This window comes from Callospermophilus lateralis, chromosome 11 (genome assembly GCF_048772815.1).
Source record: "Callospermophilus lateralis isolate mCalLat2 chromosome 11, mCalLat2.hap1, whole genome shotgun sequence".
Classification (NCBI taxonomy): Eukaryota; Metazoa; Chordata; class Mammalia; order Rodentia; family Sciuridae; genus Callospermophilus; species Callospermophilus lateralis.
The window spans coordinates 58,775,609-58,799,797 of NC_135315.1; the positions used below are offsets into that span (position 1 = coordinate 58,775,609).

At 43.3% G+C, this 24,189-nt stretch overlaps 1 pseudogene; it reads right to left on the reverse strand.

The window, feature by feature from the left end:
• LOC143410556 (uncharacterized) overlaps window positions 1-23,334 on the reverse strand; it is a 28,394-nt pseudogene extending 5,060 nt beyond the window's left edge.
• Window positions 23,335-24,189: the final 855 nt, after the last annotated feature.

Sequence of the window (24,189 nt, forward strand, 5' to 3'; positions counted from 1 at the left end):
TTGGGATGGGGGTGGGAGACATCCTTATAGTTGCCTTTGGAGTGGTTTTGGAAGATTGCTCTCTGGCTCTCTTTCCCTGAGCACTTATAGAAATGGAGCGCAACCAGTTGCTGGCTGATTGCTCTGCTATTTTCAACAATGGACTGTGGCATAAATTGTTCCACATGCTGATCCAATCAAATTTAAAGGGCTAATTCTTATGGTAAGTACTCAAGGTTTCTTCTGCCCAGGAGTGATCCTTTTAGATGTCTCTTCCAGCTATGTAGCAGTCCTTCAATGTATCTATATCTCCAATAAATCTGTCAATTTCTTCCCAACTGACTTTCACCATAACCTTCACTGTTTTTGATATTATTTATATTTGAACCTCTCTCCATTGCAAATGAAGGTAGATCCTTTGGAGAAAGATTTGGACTTCTGTCTTCTATAGCTTGCCTCTTTCCATGGGCAAAATCTCTGACTCCCAGCTGTCCTGGGGGCAGAGACAATGGGTGTTTCTGACTGAGTGATGTGATGCCAGATTCATGGGACCCCAATAGACCTCCAGGAGCCAAATCCAATGCAATCACATGAGAGTCTTTATTGCAAGCTCAAGCCTGGACTCACAACTGTTTCCAACACAGTTGTCCAAGGGAGTGAGTCCTGACCCTTGGTTCAGTGAGGATTTATAGGTTTTGGGGGGTTACTCTATGCATCACAACATCACACGGCAAATCATCGCACACCATGGGAAAATCAAACAATTTTTAACATTGATTAGCACATTCACTGGTGGGAACAATTTGGGTAAGGGTGATTGGTTAGTACAAGAGGGGGATACATTTGAACTGATTGGTTTAGGCCATGAGGGGTGTACACGCTAAACTACATGGTTTCCTAACATATTATTGAAGCTAGAATTAGACATGCAGTCAGTGTAGATAGGTAAATCAAGTCAGGTCGGATCTAGGAGGCCAATTTTGAGTGAGTCTGGGAAGTTGAAGACTGTCCCCTGAGCATGACTCTTTACTCTAAAAATACCCTAGTGTCAACCTTAGTAGGACCACTAGTGGCTTTCATCAAGGACAAAGTAAACACAGTTCAGATGATGGTTCTGCATACCCGCTATCAAACCCTAGACCCAGAAGTAGAATCCTATCAAGATATAGGGCCTGTTCAAATAGACCCCCCAACTGAGGGAACCATGATTGGTCCCCAAGGTTCCAGACAAAAAGGGGAATGAGAAACTGATGTGACTCCATTTTTGAGAAACCAGCTTCTACCTCAAGGCCTGTCCAGAGGGAGGGGGCATGACCCTTGTCCTTGGAAAAACCCACAGAGCACTCCTAGGCACATACCCACCCTGCTGAGTTGTTTGCCTGTAAATAACAGAAGATATCTGCGGTGCCAGATGTCCCTGACTCAGTTAGGCTAGGTGAGGACCCATAGCAACCCCCTAGCAACCACCAATCAGTGTGAGACAGGGAAATTACCTGAAATGCCAGGTGACCCTCCCAGTAGTTTCCGGGATTGATAATATTTTAGGAAACCCTGTAGTTTAGTGCTTACACCCCCTCACGGCTTAAACCAATCAGTTCAAATGTATCCACCTCTTGAACTAACCAATCACCCTTACCCAACTTATTCCCGCCAGTAAATGTGCTAATGTTGAGTTGTTGTTTGATTTTCCCTCGGTATGAAATGATTTGCTGTGTGATGTTGTGATGCATAGATTAGCCCCCCAAAAATCCTATAAATCCTCACTGAACTAAGGGTCAGGACTCACTCCCTGCGACCGCTGCATTGGGAACGGTTCTGAGTTCAGGCTCGAGCTTGCAATAAAGTATCTTGTGTGATTGCATTGGATTCGGCTCCTGGAGGTCTATTGGGGTCCCACAAATCTGGCATTACAGGTGGAGGGGAACACAGCCCTGGGTCTCCTCACCTCTGCCAGCATGGAAGCACAGCTCCAGGAGCCAAGGCAAGGTCAGTCAGGCCCAGTACTCTCAGTGGTGCTGTGCCTAAGGTAGAGCCTTGCTCTCACCAGTGGGGATGGGGTGGAGGAAAGGAGGCCCTACCTACTGCACTCAGCCTCAGAAACTGGTAGTTGAAGACAAGATGAGAAATTCAGAATTTCTGCTTTCCTGAGAAGACAGCCCTCTGACTGGGAGGTGGGGGGAAAGAGAGTCAGTCCTGTGTTCTTGGTTGTGCCAGCCTGGGGTTCAAGGGCTTAGGAAAATATTAAAGATCTTCCCTGTCCACGTGTCTGTGTGACCTTCACACACCCCTGATGGGACATCTAAAGAATGCTGACTTCTTATATTATATTCCTAGGAATTTTAGGAGAAGGAATATTATTCTTCTGGATACCGTTGTAAATGGAATTATTTTCTATAATACAATTACAGTTGATTTTTGTGATATGGTTTTGTGCCTGGCAACTTTCATGATTTTGTTTATTAGTTGTAGTAATTATTGGTGGGCTCTTGGAGATTTTCTATATGTGATATACCATCTGAAAACAGAGAGAGATTTACTTCTTTTCCAATTTGGTGCTTCTTATTTATTTTAGTTATTTAAATGCTCTCCCTAGTATGACATTGAATAACAGTGATGAAAGTGGACGCTTGGGTCTTGTCCTGATCTTAAGGGGGAAACTTTTGGTCTTTAACATTTGAGTAGCTATGGGTTTTTCTTAAATAATCTTTATCATATTGAAGAAATTCCCTTCCATTCCTAGTTATATATATATATATATATATATATATATATATATATATATACACATATATCCTGGGTCTTTTTAATCCTAATTTTGTCAAAAGCTTTCTCTTTGCTAATTGAAATGTTTTCCCCACTCTGTTTTACTAATGCCATGTATTACACTGATTTACTTATGTTGTATCACCCTTGAATTCCCAGGGTAAATTCCTGTTGGTCCTGGTGTATAATCCTTTAATGTAATGTAGGGTTTAATTTGCTAGGAATTTCCCCAGGACTTTTACATTTATATTCATGAGGACTGTTGACCTGTAGTTTTCTTTCCTTTTCATGTCTCTGATTGGCTTTGGTGTCACATTGACATTTGCTATCCCTTTGTTTTGTTTTTGTTTTTGTTTGTTTGTTTGTTTTGGAAGAGTTTGAAAAGCTTAAATAATGGGTACAATTCTCCTGTGAAGCCCTCTGGTTCTAGACTTTTCTTTTTTAATATTTATTTTTTAGTTTTCAGCAGACACAACATCTTTGTTTGTATGTGGTGCTGAGGATCAAACCCGGGCCACACGCATGCCAGGCGAGCGCGATACCACCTGAGCCACATCCCCAGCCCCATCTCTTTCATTTTTATAGGTGTGTTCAGATTTTCTTCTTCTTCTTGAGTCAGTTTTGTTAATGTGTGTGTTTCAAAGATTTTCCCATTTGATCTAGTTTTTCTGGTTTTTTGGCATGCAGCTGTGCATAATATTCTCCTATTTATTTCTGGATCGGTGATCAATGGTCATTATTTTCATTCCTGATTTAGTTATTTGCCTAAATTTCTGGGTTAGCCTTCACCTCCTTGTTGAGAGCCCCAGCAAGCTTTCAGACTGCCAGCTGATGATTGGCTCACAGTGGCCCCAGCAACATCTAGGTGATTGGCTCCTCTGTGGTGATGCTCATTGGGCTGTTTCCCTGCCCTTTCAGGCCACGGAGCTGCTCACTGGGGGACTTTTTGGCTCCGCCCACGTAACCCAGCCAATCAGACTCAAGAGCAGGAGGATTGTGGGAGGTGGAGAGGCTGATGGTAGGGAGAGTGGCTTGTGGGAAGCCGGTGGTGGCAGTTGGGCTCTGAGGGTTTTTTCCTGAGGAGCTGTTTTGTTTGGTGTGTGTGGTTCTAAAAATAAAGTTAGTTTCTTTTGACAAGTGGCTCCTGAATTGTGCCCAGCCAGACTGCGGCACCTCCTGCTTGTGTGGAGCCCGAGGATGGGTTGGAGTTGCAAGCCTAAGATTCTCCCCGTTCCTTTTGGAGTGTTCATCTGACCCTGGGCAAGCTGGTTTTACTCTATATCCCATGGTGTGTGTGGTAGAGAAATTGCCCCCAATATTTGTCTCCTCTGTCTCTTCCTTCCCAGGCTCTTCAGTCTGTCTGCAGCTTCTTTGTCTATTGCTTTTCCTGGCTGCTGTTCTTGCCTCAGATGCTGCACAAGTGCTGTCTTAGATGCTTTCAACAGATGCTGACTAGTAAGCTAAAGGAATCCAAGGGAAGCAAATCAAAAACAGGCCCTGCACAGGGACCTCAGGGGGCTGCCGGATTATTCAAAATGCATGAACAGTGGATGTGACTCAGGGGTAGAGTGTGTCTTTGGGTTCAACCCCAGTACCATATTCTTTGCATTGCTGGAGATAGAACTCAGGGCTTCAAACATGCTAGGCAAGTGCTTTACCACTAAGCCACATCCCCAGCTTGTGCAAGTAGTTTTTAAGAACAAAGTTTATACTGACACTTGGCACTGGAAAGTCACACCAGGAACACTGGGCTGTCATCCCTACAGTCACCATCATACTGGGGAATGGAGGGGTGGCAGGTGGGGAGGAAAAACACCAAAAGGCCTTCTTAACTTAGATTTGGAAGTTGTTCATCATTATGCTCTTCCCTGGTTGCTGGAAACTCTTGATTAGATTCCAGAGATCCAAAGATAGTTGACTCTGAGACTGGGGATGTGGCTTAGGAGTAGAGCACTTGCCTAGTATGCACTGAGGCCCTGGGTTCAATCCCCAGCATTGAAAAGGAGAAAAGAGTTGATTCTGTCTGGTTTTGTCAGTTTAGTGGCTGCTTCAGTGAAGAAACTGACTCTTTGAGTCCTCTACACTTCCATTTTTGCCACTGTCTCAATCTCTTCCTCTGCTTTTTGTTGAGCTTGTTGTTTTACTTCCAGTCACCTCCCTCATGAATAGCACTATTCAAAACAGCTGCAGAAAAATTGCATCTTTTCCCCTTGGAAATAATTTCCTTGGAATTTATTCTCAGATGGGGAAATTCTAGGACAAAGAAAAGGAACAGTGATACAACTTTTGTTAAATAATATCAATTGCTCTAGAAGAAATGGCCTGATTAACCATCCCATCTATAACTCTAATATTGGTTTTCTTTTCTGTCTTTCAGCAACTGACTTATTTTTATTTTTTTCATGCCTACTCATCTAGTATGTGCCAAATTGTCTGCTATTCCTTAGTGCATCTCTTCAAAGTGAGTATTTTGATTTGCAGATGAAGAACATCAGAAAGTTCAAAGCTCTTGGAGTCACAGGGCCAAAAGGCACATGACAGCTAAGTGGCAGACCATTCCTTCAGTTTCCATGAGCCCAGGGGCTTGCAAACTGTGATTACTTGTATCATTTCAGGAATTAAAACAAAAAGCAAAAAACCATAGATCCAAATTAAACCCCAGAGGTAAGGAGTCCTGGATGATGGTGGCAGTGGTTGTACTGCACTTGAATATCCATGAATTCTATCACAAAAGCATGAAGAGAGCCAGGCAAGGTGGTGTGTATCTGTAGTCCCAGCTACTCAAGAGGTTGAGGTGGGAGCATTGCTTGAGCCCAGCAGTTTGAGACCAGCCTAGTTAACATAATGAGACTCCCTAAACAAACAAACAAAAAACCCATCTACCCATCCATTCATCCACCCATCCCAGAAAATGCAATGAGGGTAGCATACTATCTCCCACAGACTAGATCTACAAGGAAACCCGATGGCAAGGACCCAAGTATGTAAAGCTCAAGAATGCAGTGGTGTCCCCTTGAGCCTTTCCTGAGAGAAATCTACTAGAATCTTTTTGGAGGATTGATATGGCCACAAATTTTTTTGAATTTTCTCCCATCTAGTAGTTATGTTCTTTCCTTTAATCTTGGTGGGCCCCTTAGAAGACCAAGGAAGTGATAACGTGCCCATTTCTGGGATCAGCATTAAACACCTTGCAGTTTTCACTATCTTTTACAAAACTCATTCTGAAAAAAGATAACTACCAATGTCAGGTGTCAGGCCACCCTGAGGAAGCCCAAGCTGGTCACCTGGAAAGGCTGCAAGGACATAGATCTAGGCTTGACCATCTCCAGTAGTTTCAGCCATCTCAGGCCAGGAGTGCCAAGGTAAGCCAAGTCAGGTAGCCACAGCCAGCATCTGATGGCAATTGCAATGGAGGCCCCGCAGGAGAGCCACTCAGCTGAGTTCAGTCAACTCACAGCACCATTACACTAAGTCATGGCTTATGCCTATAAATTGGCATGTCCACTCCAAATCTGGTGCTGGGGACTGGACCCAGGGTCTAATGACTGCTAGGAAAGTGTGTCACTGAGCTACACACCCAGCCCCTGCCTCCAAGTTGGGAAAGACTTGTTGCACAGCAGTAGGTAACCAGATCCACCTTGCTGCAGGAAGTGTGGTGTTAGAACTGGCAGCATCAGCATCACCTGGGAGACTGTTAGAAATTCACATGCTTAGGCCCTGCCTGGGCTGGATCTTCAGAATCAGAATGCACACTACAACTTGACCGTCAAGTCATTGTTCTAGGAAATATGCTCAGATAATGAAAATGATGGGGACACTTTGGCAGTAGGTCTGGTGACAGTCCCAGCAAAGAGGAGAGGACTGGGCCCTGCTCCCTGTGTGCCTCGTGTTCTTCTATGTCTCCCATATGCCTTAAATACAACAAGCACTCTGTCCCTTATACTCCTGCACCCTCTTCTTGGAGTATTCTTCCCCCCAATATCCCAGGGTCTCATCTTTGTCAAATCTGTGTTAAAAATGAACAATCTCCCTGAGGTCTCCCCTATTTAAAAATTCACTAGAACACAGAGAGTGCTCAATAAACATTGGTTCACATTAATTTTATTACTATGGCAGATTTTGTTGAAGGCACTCTGTTTTTGGTGTTTTACTTTCTGGCTACTTGAACCTGAGTACTTCTGTGATAGCAATCTGCAAAGCAATTTTTCCCTCATGGGACATACTTTGAAGTGTGTCCATTTTGCTTGGACAGGCCAGCATAGGGCCTTTTTTGGGATGACAGGTTTTGTTATTTTAAAAATTGAGATATAATTCATACATCATAATTTGAAAGCATATAATTCAGTGATTTTTAGTTGAGTCAACCCTTGGATGGATTTTGCCCCATGTATACCAAAGTCCAAGAATGCCCAAGTTCTTTTTATAAGTTGGTGTTTTTTTTCTACACACATTGTCCAGTATACTTTAAATTATCTTTAGAATACTTATAATACCTAATACAGTATAAATGATGTATAAATATTTCTTATACTGTTTTGTGTAAGGAATAATGACAAGAAAAAGGTCTATACGTATTTAGTGCAGATGCCACCATCAAAGGCCTACTATATAATACATGTAACGACAATGTAACTTTTTTCCCAAATATTTTTGATACAGGGTTGGTTGAAATGGTGGATGTGGAAACTGTGGATACAGAGAGATGACTGTACTTTGTTATAGCAGCCAAAGGAAATTAATAGAAGTGGCTTAAGCAAGACAGAAATTTATATCATTTAAACATAAAAATCTGAATATGGGTAGTCCTGGTCTTTTGCGATATTTCCATAGACATCCAGGATTGAGAATAATGTCACTTTTTTTTTGGTAAGCCATTAAACCAAATGGCATCCATGGTGACAATAGGACTGATATCTGTACATTTGTAAGAGCCACATAACAATTGTTTGCCTAATTGCAAAAAGTCTCCTGACTGTCTTTCTTTTGTATTTTGAGCATTTGTTATCTAATCTGTATGATATTTAAATGTTAATGTATTTGTTTCTGTTAAAAATTCTATTATCCTTTTGTATAGGGTCTGGACCAACTAATAAGCTCATCAGAAATGAAATAGGTCTGGAAAGGGAGAGACAATCTCTCCAAGGTATAGCTCTTCGAGGTATATCTTCATTAATGTCCTTAAATTTTCTCTGTGGACATCTCTGCAGAAAGGGTTGGGGCCAATAATATGAGTCTTTAGCATGAGGGGGCATGGTCATGCCACTAGGCAGATCACTGACAGAGACTACTTTTGCTTCTCCTTCTAAGGAGAGTGACTGAAAACCTATAATGCCTCCTATTCCTGGATCCCAGAGAATATCATTGTGAAGGCAAATTGTAGACTGACACAACCTCTGTGCCCTAGACACATCCCTTAATATAGTAAAGGCCCATGAATGATCAAATGAGAGTGACATATTCCAAGGGTGCCTTGCTATTGGGTCAGATGTAACTGGGCATCGTGTGGAAATATTAGTAGCAAACAAGAAAGGCAATAGAGTATCATCCAAACCAACAGGTAAAAGAATCCCAGGAGATGGAGCCCCCACCCACCAAGCATGTACTTAAGGGCTAAATGACAGAATGATGCACAATAGCATAAAGGGGGTCCTTTTCTGCATTGATGCAAAGGAAGGGAAAGTCCAATTAAAGTCCCAGAAACAGCATAAGTTGTTTCCAATCCGTTGGATGTGGTTCTTCTGGTCAGGTGCAGGGGAGCGGCAAGAGTCACAGTTGCAATTGTGGCTGTGAGGACCAAGAGCCTTATGATGATATGGATCCAGGAGGCTCCTGGTGTCCTTTTGTCCTTGGAATGCATTCTGCAAGATTTGAGAGAGAGTATGTACAACATCCTGATCATGATTAATTAATTAATTGCTCTAAAGGTTTTTTAATTGCAGTGGAATGAGTCTTTTGCTCACTGAAGGGTTTTTGCCACTAGAAGGTGCTAGAGGCTCTCTGCTAGAGGAGAACTGTCCCGCAGACAGCCATTCATGAGTGATAGCTATGTGCAAAGCAATTTTTCCCTCATGGGACATACTTTGAAGTGTGTCCGTTTTGCTTGGACAGGCCAGCATAGGGCCTTGAGTTATCAGGCCGTTAGGCAGAGGCCTTTCATACTCCATACTTACCTGTTGTGCACTTACCTGTGAGTTGCAGGTTATAAATGCACACATAAGCAAGAAGACAGTACCAGGGCTCTGGTCTCCAGCAGGTGACATGGTCTGAGCTTGATCTGATAGGGCTTTGATATCACCCCAGGTTATCTTGTGAGCCCTCCAGTGGGGAGGTCATAATGATCTCTTCTTCTCCTTTTGCTTGGTTTCTGAGGCCTGGCTGTTGGTGGCTGGTCTGACATTTCTTGCTGGTACCCAAATGGGGTGAGACTCCTGTTAACACATGTAAACCCTCCTCCCATGGTTAAGAGGAGCCCCAGACTATCCCATGCACTTGTTATGGGATCCTTTCATGGGACCATAGATAGATGGGAGGACTCTGAGAGGGGGGCCCAATGTTTATGCTGCTATTTTCATAGAAAATTTTGAAATTGAAAGAAAATTTAAATCAGAAAAGATTCTTTTCAAGACATCATTAGGGGAGTTGGTATAGTTTCTTGTGTGCTCTTTCTATAATGCCTTGAGTCTAAGGGCTATAGGGAATCCCAGTTAAGTAATGTATATGCCAACCATTGCAAATTGCTTGAAATGTCTTGTTAGTATAGGTTGGCCTTTTGTCAATTTTAACAGACATGGGAACATCTGTAATTTTAAAACATTTAAGTGGATGGGAGATGACATTTTTTTGCATCTAGGGCAGGGTGTCTTGGGGCCAGGGAGGCTGGCATTCTTAGGACAGTAATGCTCAATGTGGCCTGGCTGATTACAGCCCTAGCAAATGGGATCAGATCTTAGTTGGGAAGACCCATCATTTTTGTTAACTGATAGTTTGTTAAAGGCAGCTGTTAATGCCTGAATGGGCCCTGAAGAGGGGGCTATTTCCTTTGTAGCAAAGATCCATTTCAAAAGGGATTCACTGCATACTGGGGCATTGCAGCCCCAGCTCCTGCAGTGGCTCCTTCCCATGCCAATTGTTTAACTAATGAGCCTTGAGTAGGGCCAGGTTGAAAGAGCTTCCCAAGTGCCTGGATTACTCTAGATAAGAAGTCAGGAAACCATTCATGGGGGCCTTGGATCATTTTTCTGAACAATTCCTCATTTTTTTTTAAGAGTTCTTAAAGCAATGTCTTTGACTTGACAAGATGCCTAATATAGGGGCCCAAGACGTTGATATGGAGGGCCCTGACTAAGACAAACAAAAGATGTGTTTAGGGTCCAATGTCTTGTGCTTAGTGGGGGACTTCCTTGACTTGTTAGATCAAGGCCATGTGCCCTTTAACAGAGAAAACCAAGGTTCCAAATTCTGGTCAGTCCCTTATGCCTTATGTGAATTCGTCAGGTGAATCAGGATCATAAGGTGACACCAAAGCTTATGATGGTGTGGGCCTCAACTTGGGGTACCAACGGTATGACAAGGACAAGGAAAGGGGGTAGAGGAGGGGGTTCCTTGCTCACCTTCAAGGAACCGACAGCACACAGAACACAAACGGGGTCTACTACCTGAAATCAATGGGATGGTCAGTCCCAAGGTTCGAGGGTGTGAGCAAACACATTGTGGCACCAAATTGCTGTGGTTCTGGTCACTGATGTAGTCAATTAGTCGCTCCACTACCTTGTTGTGGGGCATGGGGGGTGGGTAGAGACGCGGAACCAACACACAGACTCCAGGAGCTGGTGAGAGAACTGGCTGGAGACCCACCCCAGGTCATCATCCAGTAGCTCCGTTTATTTTTGGAATGCATACAATTGTTATAGTGTTCCAGTGGGGCATGCCCCTCAATCACACACAAGAACCTTAACATCTATAAGCCAATCATCTTATGCCTAATGTAACCGCACTATGAGGATGCTCTAAATATTGCTATCATCAGGAAGGTGTCTTTGTCCCTAGGGGAGGGGGTTTCTAAGTTAGGAGTTCCATGTCTGAAGCACCTGGCTTTCAGTTTACTGGCCTGGCAGCTTGGCAATGCTAACTACAAGTGCTAAGGATGAGGTTTCACTAATGGCTCCCTACAGCAGAGCATCCCATCCTGCAGGCATTCCTATCAGACCTATTGAGTGTAGATTCTTCAAGCACTCCCAACCACTCATAGCTGCTAGCTGCTAGCTGTAAACTGAAAGTTATTCCAACAGGCCTCCACACAGGTGTGTGACATTCACACAGGTGCCTGACCCTCTATTGCTCTTTGAGGAAATCCCAGAGCCTGTGACCTCACCTAAAGCAAAGGAGATTAATTTTGGCACAAGCTGAGGACAAGAATTTGGTAAGGGTTGGAGTGCGGTGAAAAGATTTGTAAAAATGGGGTTCCTGTGCAAGAATCTCAGGGAAACTTTGTAACTGTTCCGACTCTGGGGTGCCTGGGTAGATGGAACTGCCCTAATGCGCTTTCATTTTCTTGCTTTTTCATGAAAGGATTTTTGGCTGGTTTCTGTAGTGCTGAAAAGAAATGGGGTATTTTAAATCACTTCCATGACCATAAATGCCCATGTTTCTGTACCTGTAGAAGTTATTTATTTATTTAGGTACTGGGGTTTTAACCCAGGGGTGTTTAACACTGAACCACATTCCCTGCCTTTTTTGTATTTTATTTTGAGACAGAAATTTCTGAGTTGCTGAGGCTAACTTTGAACTTGTTATCTTCCTGTGCATCTGGGATTATAGCCTGTGGAGTTAATTTATAAACAGGGTTGCTACTGTCCTTCCTTTCTTTCTCAGCAATTGACCATATTGCTTTTCCCCCTGAGGTCCTGGCTCATCTACAGCTGAGTTCTTTTTTTTAATATTTATTTTTTTTTATGTTGTAAGTGGACACAATATTTTTATTTCATTTTTATGTGGTGCTGAGGTTTGAACCCAATGCCTCATGTGTGCTATGCGAGCACTCTACCACTGAGCCACATCCCAGCCCCTACAGCTGAGTTCTTTATTCTGAGGAGGAGGACACCATTTTCCTGAGAATGTAAAGCAGCGAGGTGAGCCTCCACTGTATGTTTTAATTAGCGTCAGTCATTAAGGTGCCTTTGCCTGTTGCCTGAAATATGGTGGTTAAGTTAACAATGTCTGGGGTTGTGTCTCAGTGGTAGAGTGCTTTCCTAGCCATGTGAAGCCCTGGGTTTGATCCTCAGCACCACATATAATAAATAAAATGTATTGTGTCCATCTACAACTAAAACTGTAAAATATATAAATAAATTAAATTTATTGTGTCCATCTACAACAAAAATGTAAAAAAAAAAAATGAACTTTTAATGGCATACAGGGGGCCCTTAGCCTGCTGGTTCCCTAATAGTAACTTCATTTGTTTGTCATAAGAGCATCCAGAGTGTTTTAAGTTTGTCTCAGGCTCTGTCTTTCTTCTTCTTCTTCTTCTTTTTTTTTTTTTTGGTACCAGAGGGTACTTAACCACTGAGCCACATCCTCACCCTGAGGCTATTTCTTTTTGTAATAAATCAGAGACAGAACTCATGGTATGGCTGGATGAATAGATAGATAGATAGATAGATAGACAGACAGAGGGGAAAAAAGAGAGAGAGAGAGAGAGAGATTTTTGGTGAATTGGCTCATGTGATTTTTGGAGGCACAGTGTCCTGCAACAAGCTGTCTTTGGGCTGGAGACCCTGGGATGCTGGTAGTGTGGCTCAGTCCAAGTCCAAAGGTCTTAAAACCAGGAAGCCAGTGATGTAATTCTCAGTCTGAGGTGAAGGCCCGAGAGCCTACGGTGCTGCTGGTGTAAGTCCTGGGATCCCAAAGCCAGAGAGTTCTGATGTCCAAGGCTGCGGGAGGAGAGTGTTCGGCTCCAGCAGAGAGACAAAAACCCTTTTTTCTGTTTCTGCTCTGTCTGGGCCCCCAGTCAATTGCATGGTTCCACGTGGAGGGTGGAACTTCTCCAGTCAATTGCCAGGTGCCTACCCACATGGAGGATGGACTTCCCCACCTCTTCCACTTTGACTCACAGGCCATCTCCTCTGGAAACGTCCTCAGGGACACATACCCACAGATACGCTTTCCCACTTCTCTAGGTATTCCTTCATCCAGCCACACAGACACTAAAATTAACCATCACCCTTCTATGTGTCCTCATCTTCTCCTTGTAGGGTGGACATATTTCCAATCCTCCTTCCAGGCTCACTTTGTGTCCTTTCCTCAGTGAAATTGTCCTTGAATTTTTCCCTCTCTCAGTCCAAATTAGGTCCCTTTCTGCTGTCCTGTGATGCCCTGTGCTGATTTCTACAATCCTCACCTCCCTGTGTGCAGAGGTGTTTGCGTCTGCTCCACCAGCTTGCAGGGCAGGGTCTGGTCCAGTTCCTCCCTGCCTCTTCCCCTGCTGAGTTCACACTTGAACTCCCAACACTGACCATATTTGAGTTTTGAGAAGAAAACTGGCTTGAGTGATCCCAAACATTGTTCTAACATTTCATAGATTTTATTAGCTCATTGGTACTATGTTTGTGTAAAATTTATGGGTATTTTGGAAATCTACTGACCAGGTGACCATTCTTTATTTGGAAATGAATTTCAGGGTAGTAAAGCGGTGTATTATAAGAAGTCCTCCATCCAAATAACGTGCCATAATAGAGAGTACAGGTTCATATGTAGTGATCTCAGTTCTTTGCCTGTGGATCATCAAAGGGCAGGTTTACTGAATTCCCAGGATCCTAGTTAGTGGGCTTGAAGGAGACAAGGTGCCTATGCAATTTCCCGGCTGTCACCATAGCAGTGACCTGCATCTGCAGTGCCTGTAGAGAGCAGGCTTCTCTGCCCACAGGCTCCTGTCCTGTCCTCCCTGTGGTTCAGGCATGAGGGGCTGCAGCTGGTTTGGGCAGAAGCCCCTCCTCTGCCTGCCTGAGGCTGCATGAGGGAAACTGGCAGCAGGCTGGGAGCCCCAGGTCGCCCCGAGACCTCTTCCTGCCCTGTACCCCTGGTTCTGGGCCTGACTACAGTTCTATGTGTCATTATTGCTCCCAGGAACCTGGTCAGCGCTGGAGATGGGACATGGAACTCAAGAAAAACGGAGCTTCCAAGAGTGTTTCTCCACACTGTTCTGCTGGGATTTGAAAAAGAAAACATTTTTTGTAGCTTTGCTTTTTTTTTCCTGTATGTTTCAAAGAAAACTTAGAAACAAAACTGTTGGGGTAAATTGGTTTATCAGTGCCACAGTCTTTTAGTAGACTGGTGAGGCAGCTTCATTCCTCTGCCCATCCTCACCAAAAGTTTCTGTGCTGGAATCTTGGCCCACAGCATGGTGATCATTGAGATGTGCTGGGATCTTTAAGAGTTGGCACATTATAGAAGGTGGTTAGGTTATTGGGGGTATAGATTAATGTAGGTATTGTGGGAGACTCATTAGTTTCCAGAGAACAGGTTCTTATAAAAATAGCAAGCCTGGGCTGGGGTTGTGGCTCAGCGGTAGAGTGCTTGCCTCGCATGTGTGAGACCCTAGGTTCCATCCTCAGCATCACACACACACACACACACACAAAAATGATATTGTGTTCATGTATAACTAAAAATATATATAGCTAGCTCTGGCAGCTTCCTATTTTTTTAATATTTATTTTTTGAGTTTTAGGTGGACATAATATCTTTTTTTTTTTTTTAATGTGGTGCTGAGAATCAAACCCAGTGCCTCACGCATTGTAGGAGAGCGCGCTACCACTTGAGCCACATCTCAAGCGCTGGCAGCTTCCTATCTTGTCTTGTGATCTCATCTGCAATATGCTCTGACCTCTGCAATGCTGCCTGCCAGGAGGACTTCACGAGAGGCCAGACAGATGGAGCTGTCCAATCTTGGGCTCTCAGCCTCCCAAACTATGAGCTAAACAGATTATACCATTCATCCTCGCATGGTAGTGCTGGGGAATGAATTCAGGGACTTGTGCATGTGAGATTGACAGTAATCACATATTATATTAGAGCAACAGAAAACTGACTAATTCAGGCAGTCATTCAGGCTCCACACTTGCTGTGAGAGCTTGAAGATGGGTGGCCACGTGCAGCCTCTGCTGTGTTCTGCATCACCAGGACCCAGGCTAACACAGTCCACCTTTACGGATAAGGAAGAGAGGTGGAAATGTCATCAGTACTAATACCACCTGGAGCACCACAGCTGGCCTCTGGGGCTGCAGTGCACTTTCCTTTGCTGTGATAAGTCATGTTAGGCTTTGTTATAAAAGCACAGGTCCCCAAACACATGTATTTTACAGAATGTCTCAGAGCACACACTCTGGTGAAGAGGGATCTGAAGTTCTGGGAGGCCCTGTTGTGTTAGGGCAGCAGGATAGTTTGCTGAGACACCCAAGAAGATACCTGGAGATGGGGTATGAGATATAAAGTTCATCTTTTTTTAATAATTAAAAAAATTGTAGTTGTAGATGGACAGAAAGCTTTTATTTTATTTATTTATATGTGATGCTGAGGATCCAACCCAGTGCCTCATGTATGCTAGGCAAGTGCTCTACCACTGAGCTACAGCCCCAGCCCCTAAAGTTCATATCTTTACATAAGATTTATTGGGCAATGCTTATGAAGGAGAGCCAGCGGTGCTGAGCTGGACAGGTGCTTTCCAGAAGGCCTAGCGGTGACTGGATGGACAGGTGGGCCTGCCCAGTGTCTCACTGTGCTCCTTTTCATTGAGGATGACACACATGGGGAGGGAGCTGAAACTGCTGAGGGCCCAGCAGTGTCCATCCCTCTTCCCAGTCTTGGACCTGGACATGGAAGAGGGCCCAGATTGCCAGCATCTTATACAATTCCTCCTCTTCCTCTTGTAAAGCTTTTCATTTGAGAGTTTTTTATTTATTCCTTGTGTAAACACACCTGAATGAGCAGATCGCCACACAAAGCACTGCACACACTTAAAGCCTACAACTTGGCAAGTATTCACAGTGTTCACACCTGTAAGATCATCACCACAATCAGAACAGTGAATGCTATAATTTGAATCTGAAATGTTCCCCAAAGGGCCAGTGGAATGACATAGTGGTGACTAGTGAACAGTTTAGAGAATGCACTTAATGCCAATAACCTGGATCTTTTCACAAACAAGTATAATGTTTGATTTTAAAGCAAGCAAACTATACATAAAATATAAAACATTAAAATAAACAAAACGAAAAAAAGAAAATTAGGGGCGAGGAATGGAGGCTCTGGGTTGGTCTCAGTAAGAGGCACTGCCTCAGGGTTCAGCAGGAGTTCTTGGCCAGGATCTGCCATTACAGGCCTTTCCAGTTCCAGCTCGATCTCAGGTGGTGGAGGTGGTGGAATTTGAGCTGGAGCGTCCCCAAGCACCGGAGGTGGCCCCGCAGCTGCAAGAGGAGTAAAGGTCAAGAAACTGTCCACGTTCCTTCTGAGAAACTGATGTGACTCCATTTTTTTAAAAAACCAGCCTCTACTTCAGAGCAAGGCCTGTCCAAGTGGGGATGACCCAGCGTTCCTAAATTCCAGGAAAGGCCTGTGGAACCAGATACCCTAACTGCAGTGAGCAGATAACCTTGACTTAGCAATGCAAGACCCAAAGACATGATGTGGGACCATAGTAACAACAATCAGAGTGAGAAAGGGAAAATATCTGAAATGCCAGGTGACCCTCCCAGTCGTTTAGGTGATTGAGAACATGATTAGGTAACCCTGCAAGCTTAGTGCATACACCCATTGTGGCCAAAACCAATCAGTTCAAATGTATCCACCACTTGAACTAACCAAACACCCTTACCCAACTCGTTCCCACCAGTGAATGTGCTAATCAATGTTAAAAGTTGTTTGATTTTCCTGAGGTATGAAATGATTTGCTGTGTGATGTTGTGAAGCATATAGTACCCCCAAAAAACCTATAAATCCTCATTGAACTAAAGGTCGGGACTCACTCCTTGGGACTGCTTCGTCAGAAACAGTTGTGAATCCAGGCTCGAGCTTGCAAAAAAGACTCTTGAGTGACTGCGTCAGATTCAGCTCCTGGAGGTCTATTGGGGTCCCATAAATCTGGCTTTACACCTTCCAGCAAAAAAATATTTCCCACTGCCTTTCACACAGTTCCACACACAAGCCCAACCCTGGCAGTGTCCCCAGAATGCATGCAGTGACAGCTCTGCTTCTCATTGTGCCTGCCCTGCCCCAATTTCTGGAAGGAATGCTCTGCATCTCAAGCCCCATCCCATTCCTACATACTCATACCCCCACCTCAATCCTCCTCACCTTTGGCCTCTTCCTCCATGAGCTCTGGGTTTTCTGTCAGGGCTGGGACCTGGTATCCTTGGTCCTCCATGTCAGGGCCTGTGACAATGACCTGGCTGTGGACATTACCAAGTGGATAGTGAGGCAAGTGAGGGAGTGAGGAGACCACCCAGGAGGGAAGGGGGCAGCAGTATGAGAGGCCTGGCCTTTCCTACCATGAGGTCAGTGTTCTTGGCACCCTACAGTTCAGAGGAGCAGGCTGAGGCTCAGAGAGCCACAGGGCCAGTTCCTGGACTCAGAGCTATACAGGACCCTGTCACCCTGGGTGGGCTTACCTTCCCAACACTGCTTCTGTCTCCTGTTGGGTGGAGAAACTGGAGATGGTAGACCCGGAAGAGAGGCTGTCAGAGACTAAGGCTGTCTCTAGAGTCTCCACCAGGCTCCTCAGTGAGGGAGCCTGGAATACACATAATGTGCAAGGGTCATCCACCTCTGAAACCACCTGTGCCTCAGGGATATCGACAAAATAGACACCTGAGGCTCTTGTGGTGGTAAACATGCCGGCACCTGGGCCTCAGGCCCTGCTTGGTGTCCCAAAATGGGTGCAGCCACGTGGTACCAAACCTGGAGTCTCCCCCACAGCAGGCAGCTCGCCAGCAGCGGCAGCAGCGCAGGCGGCTATGGCTCCGGAGGTGGCGCAGCTGTAGGGACCGCGTCACCAGGTGATCTCCTGGTCACGTGGTCCGGGGCAGAGGTATCTACTGTGGCTGCAGCAAGCGGTTGCAGCTGCCAGGGAAAAAACCTCCAGGAACCCGTGGGAGGGCAAATGAGACATCACAGGGAACAGCAGGCAGGAGGACGCTGATTGGAAGGCGGTCTCCGCTTGTCAGCCCCAGTTACCACGGAGCTACTCAGAGGGAGGTAGCTGCCGCCAGGAGATCTCTGGGCACCCGCAGCGGTCCACCTATGAAGGCCTGCTTGTCATCAGCAAATTCACCGGAATGCACCTATATACCCTCTGTGCAAAGCCAAGAGTCGTCCCGAAACCCCAAAAAGCCTGAGCGGAAGCAGGGTAAAAGAAGAGAGGGAAAGCATGTGAAGCTGTGCTGGCCATAACCCCTCCCTTTGGCCTGAGTGATAGATGTCCTGATGTGAAAACACCTTTCCCCACCCTCACTGTCTCCTATTTAATGTGACAGAAGTACAACCCCTCACTCACTTATTTCTTACTGCTCTTGGCATTACTGGTTTAGGAAGAGATGTGGTTCAGGTGCTAATGGCTGTGTCTCATGATCCCTTCTCTTCCACCCACATATACACCGCTGCCCTTGTTTGGAGCTAAGGGGAGGGCAAGGAGCCCAGATGTCTCCTGTGCCTGAGGCCTGGAACCTGAGGAGATGTAGGTTCTGAGGGCTGGTGTAGGCCTGTATTTTGTTTCAGGAAAATGCACCAGTTTTTCTCCTCCCTTTCTTTTTTGCCTTAGGCTTTGAAGGGACAACAGTCTTCTTGCTGGACTTCCTAACAGGCTATACCACATAAAAATAAAATAAAGATATTGTGTCCACCAAAAAAAAAAAAAAAAAAAAAAAAAATTAAAGGCATCAAAACTAAAAATCACAATTCCCATTTAAATCATTAGAGAATGACCATTTGGTAAAATTCTATTTCCCTTTATAATGAAAAACCCTCAAAAATTAGAAGTAAGAGAAATGTGTCTCAACCAAATAAAGGCAATGGATGACAAACCCAAAACAACATCAAACTGAAAGGTGAAGAGGGAAAACCATTCCCTGTAAGATCAGGAACAAGGGCTGGAGTTGTGGCTCAGTGGTAGAGTGCTGGCCTAGCATGTGCAAGGCCCTGGGTTCGATCCTCAGCACCACATAAAGATAAATAAATAAAATAAAGATATTGTGTCTAACTACAACTAAAAAATATTTTTAAAAAAGATCAGGAACAAGACAAAACTCTTGTTCAATACACTATTAGAGGTACTGGCCATACATTTGCAAGTAAATGGATGAAGCTGAAGAATTTCATGTTAAGTGACATAAGCCAATCCCCCAAAACCAAAGGGTAAATGTTTTCTCTGATATGTGAATGCTGATCCATAACGGTGGGGGGTGGGCATGGGAAGAACTGAGGAACTTTGGATTGGGCAGAGGATAGTGAGGGGATGGGAAGGGGCATGGGGTAGAAAAGATAGTGGAATGAGATGGATATCATTATCCTAGGTACATGTACAAGTGCACGAATGGTGTACTGCACAAATGGTGTGATTCTACTTCATGGACAACCAGAGAAATGCAATGCTGTGCTTCATTTGTGTACAATGAATCAAAATGCATTCTGCTGTCATGTGTAACTAGTTAGAAGGAGATCTAATTACCCCTGTCTGCAGATGACATGATTTCATATACATAAACCCCTCTCTTTACAAACATCTGAGCTGCAGGCAGCCCCTGATTTCCATGTCTCCTGGCTTCTCGAGGCTCCCATCAAGCTGACTGCACATGGAGGTAAAGGGAGCAGGCTCTCAAAAGAAGGAAAGTGATGACACCTGTGTTGCTAAATCCTCACAATTCAACTACAAAATACAGAGCTCAGAAGATGTGTGGCTCTTTGAACATGATGACAAGGAGATACTGTTGCAGGGTGCAAAGCTTTTATGAAGAATGGGCTTATGCTAAAACCAAACACTCGGGGTCAACTCTAAAACTACAGAGCTTTCAGGATCAAGTCCATGTTCCAAGACCTTTACTAACTAAAATTTTCTTATTTTATAATTTATTTTGTAAACTGTGGAAAAAACACATACATTCAGGATTAATTCTACTGACGTGACAAAATATTGTCCCAATTTCCAGAATGTTTCAAATTGCTCCCTCAATCAACTTTTCCTTAGTAATAACAAAAGCGATATTATCCTTATATTAGGAGGATGAGGACGAGGTAAACCACACCCAACTACAAAAACATCCTAGCACACTCATCAGTCACTCACATAGGCTGAATAATAGCAATCATCACATTCAACGCCACACTAAATATGTTTAATCTAATTACTTATATTATGCTTATAAACATATTCATGTTATTCCATTACAATAAAAAAATCCACCACCCTGTCACTCTCCAATATATGAAATAAATTTCCTCTACTGATTTCAATAATTCTTATTGTACTTATATCCCTAGGTGGACTTCCTCTATTAGCTGGGTTCGCCCCAAAATGAGTTATTATTAAGGAACTTGTATCAAATAATAACTTTATTATACCCATAAAGAGCAATAACAGCTCTGCTAAACCTATACTTCTACATATAATTTATCTACTCAACATTCCTAATATTATTTCCGCCCTCCAATAATATTAAAATAAAATGACAATTCGAAAGTACAAAAACAAACCCCTTTATATGGATCCTATAATTATATCTATCCTCTCCCTCCCCCTTACATCCCTATTATCAATCTTAAGCTAGCAATTTAGGTTAAACTTAGAACAAGAGCCTTCAAACTCTAAGTATACTTAATTCCTGCCATAAGGACTGCAAGACTTTATCTTATATCAACTCAGTGCAAATCAATTACTTTTATTAAGCTAAGCCCTTCATTAACCCATTTCTCTAAACTAATGGGATTTTAACCCATAAAAATCTACTTAAAAGCTTGATGCCTAACTCAACTGGCTTCAGAAAAAAAGGTGGGAGAAGCCCCAGCAGAGTTGAAGCTGCTCCTTTGAACTTGCAATTCAATATGATAATTCATCTCAGGACTTGGTAAAAGAGGGCTCAACTTCTGACTTAGATTTTTTTTTTCCTCTTCATTGGTCTTTATTCAGCAGTACATATGCACCAAATTCCATTTTAGAAGTTTCCATATCATTTTCATAGAAAACAAAATTTGGAAACAAGTAACATTTAAACACAGCAAGGTATTCTATCACAACTGAAACTTTTTTCTTCTTCTTCTTTATAGGACTCAACAAAATCTAAAGATGAACTATGCTGTAGATTAACCTCATACAAAGGTCTTTATGTTATCTCTGAAAATGAAAAGAATGGCCTTTTAAGCACATTGTTTTATACTATTATGGTAACTTGTGTACTGCAACAGTCTATTTTGAGGCAAATTTATTATTTTTTACATGCAAAAATCTATCTACACAAATTAGTTTTGATGATATGGAAAGCTTTTCATAGCATCAAACAATTCATCTGGTGCAAATGCACAGGGAAACCTTCCTGAAAAGTTTTCTGACTTGAGAAGCAACTAAAAGAGCCATACTAGGTAAAGTAAATAAAAATGGGTGGGCGGGATGAACAAAACAAAAAAATGGGAGTCGGGGTTTTGGGGGAGAGGGGAAATAGAAAACACAGGCGGCAGAATAAACCAACGTCTGCTGCTAAACCAGTCTTTGTTTTCATGTCCAGTGTACATTAACACTTATGATCTCACTTTGATGATTTACTATGTTTGTTATCAGCCCCCTGAAGGCAAATCAAGCTTGCATGCATTCACATACAGCAGCACAACCACACTCTCATACACAGTCACTCCAGGACTAGGAATCTGCTTCATGAGTGAAGAGCCCTAGATTTGAAAGATGAACCTGTCCCTCTATCACCAAGCCAGACATTCATTCAACATTGTCCATTCACACATTGCTTTATAGCAAAGCCTGGGCTCATTTTCCTTGACTTATAATGGGCACTCTATTCTCTTTTATGCTTACAAGGCTTGAAGATGACAGTATTTCACTTTCCCCTCAATTGATACAGAGTAAGTCATGTTCCTTCTCAGGCACTGAAGATCTGTGACCCATAGCCCTTTTTACTTTGAACAACCTAAATAAGCATCCATGTAAATTTTTCATTACGTTTTGCCACTTATTCTCTTGCACCCACTCGCCATCTTGACCTCATTTGGGTGTTTCCTGTGATTCCAAGATGAAATTTTCACATTTTCTTTCCCGATTTAATGCAGAAGCAGATCCCAAGAGCCAAGCTAATGGATTAAAAAAAAAAATATATATATATATATATATATATATATATATATATATATATATATATATACCTGAGTGCTGCATTGTGGGATAACATTTTGTTGAATAAGGTAGACCACTTGATCTTTCCTTCCCCCAATTGTTAAGTTACTTATGGCCCAAGCAGCTTCTTTCTGAGTGCCAAAATCCCCCTTATCCAAAAGGTATATTATCATTGGTACAAGATTGGCATCAATTACTGCCTGTACCTGCTGTTGATTTCCTGCAGTGATGTTAGAGAGGAACCACACTGCTTATTTATTAATTTTCTCTTTGGGATGTGTCAGGAGTGCTGGGAAGTGTGAGAAGGCATCACAGTTCAAAACTATTTGTGTTTGTTCATCAGTTCCAGTAACAATGTTGCCCACTGCTCTAAGTGCAGCTGTCTGAACTTTAACTTCCTGGTGGCTGAGTAGAGGAACCAAATGAGGAACTATTCCAGACTCTGTTACCATCTGTATCTGTTCATTTCCAGCATCAGTAAGGTAAGAGAGGGCCCAGATCGTATCTACTGATATATTTACATCTGTGTGATGTACTAAAACACAAAGGGCTGGAAGAATCTCCTGAATGGTTTCCATTGGTGGTGGTGGGTCTTTGTGACGACATAAGTTGACCATAACCCAAGTAACATTTCTTAAGAATGTTATAGGAATACATGGACTTATGATTGAAAGTAAAGGTTTCACAACTCCAAGACTTATGACATAATCTCTACACTGTGGACCGTCACTTATGATATTTTTCCAATGCCCACACTGCCTGCTCACAGACATTCTGATGAGGTGAATGAAGAAGCCTCAGAAAAAGTGGCACAGCACTGGACTGAACCACTGCTTGAGTTTGTTCAGAGGTTCTAGATGCAATATTTGTCAAAGCCCATGCAGCTTCAAACTGTAAAGAAGGATTGTCATCTCTTTCAAGACAATGGACTAAAATAGGCAATATTCCAGATTTTATTAAGTCATCAATTGGTGGATTTCTATCACTGGACAAAAGCTTCCTAGCAGCTTGTACTGCACTTAATTGAATTCCTTGGTTATCACTTGAAGCATTCTGAACGATAGCTTCTAGAGAGGTATCTTGCACTCTACAACCACCATCCATATCAGAGTCTTCACAGATATCTTCACGTGGTACATTTCTTCTCTTTAAGAAACGTTCATCTCTTTTATTCTTCCTTATTCATCAACAACTTCCTTTCGCTGTCTTCTCATAGTCTCTAAGTCACCGCCTTTGTTCTTGAAATTCTTGAACCCTTGGTTGTCTAATTTCTGCTTGTCCACCTTGGTCGGCCCTGACTCATTCCCGCCGGCCTCTGGGATCCGCCCCAATGACACTTACAGGAATCAGGCCTCCTCCTGAGCTGCTATGCCCTCCTGGCAGCTGCTTCCTTCCTCCTCTCACTTGCCCCCACCCCCAACCCCAGAACTTCAGCAGCTCCATGAAGACAACTGCAGCGGAATGTGCAGACTTTAGATTTACAGTCTAATGCCTGCTCAGCCATTTTACCTCCTACCTATGTTCATAAACCTTACATCGGAACACTTAACCTCCTATTTGACACCTAAGCTGGTATAGGAGGAACAGCACTTAGTCTATTGATTAGAGCTGAACTAGGTCAACCCTAAGGGATAATCAAATTTATAATATAATTGTAACTGCACATGTGTCCATAATAATTTTCTTTATACTTATTCCTATTATGATTGGTAGGTTCAGAAACTGACTAGTTCCCCTTATGATTGTAGCCCTGATATAGCATTTCCTCGAATAAATAATATAAGCTTCTGACTCCTACCTCCATCATTTCTTCTCCTCTCACCTCCTCTATAGTTGAAGCAGGCACAGGAACCAGTTGAGCAGTATATCCCCCACTAGCTGGGAATCTTGCACACGCAGGAACCTCTGTAGATCTCACTATTTTCTCACACCACTGGGCAGGTGTTTCATTCATCCTAGGGGCAATTAATCATATTACTACCATTATGAACATAAAACCCCCTGCCGTATCATAATTCCAGTCTCCACTATCTGTATGAGCAGTAATAATTACAGCCGTGCTACTCCTC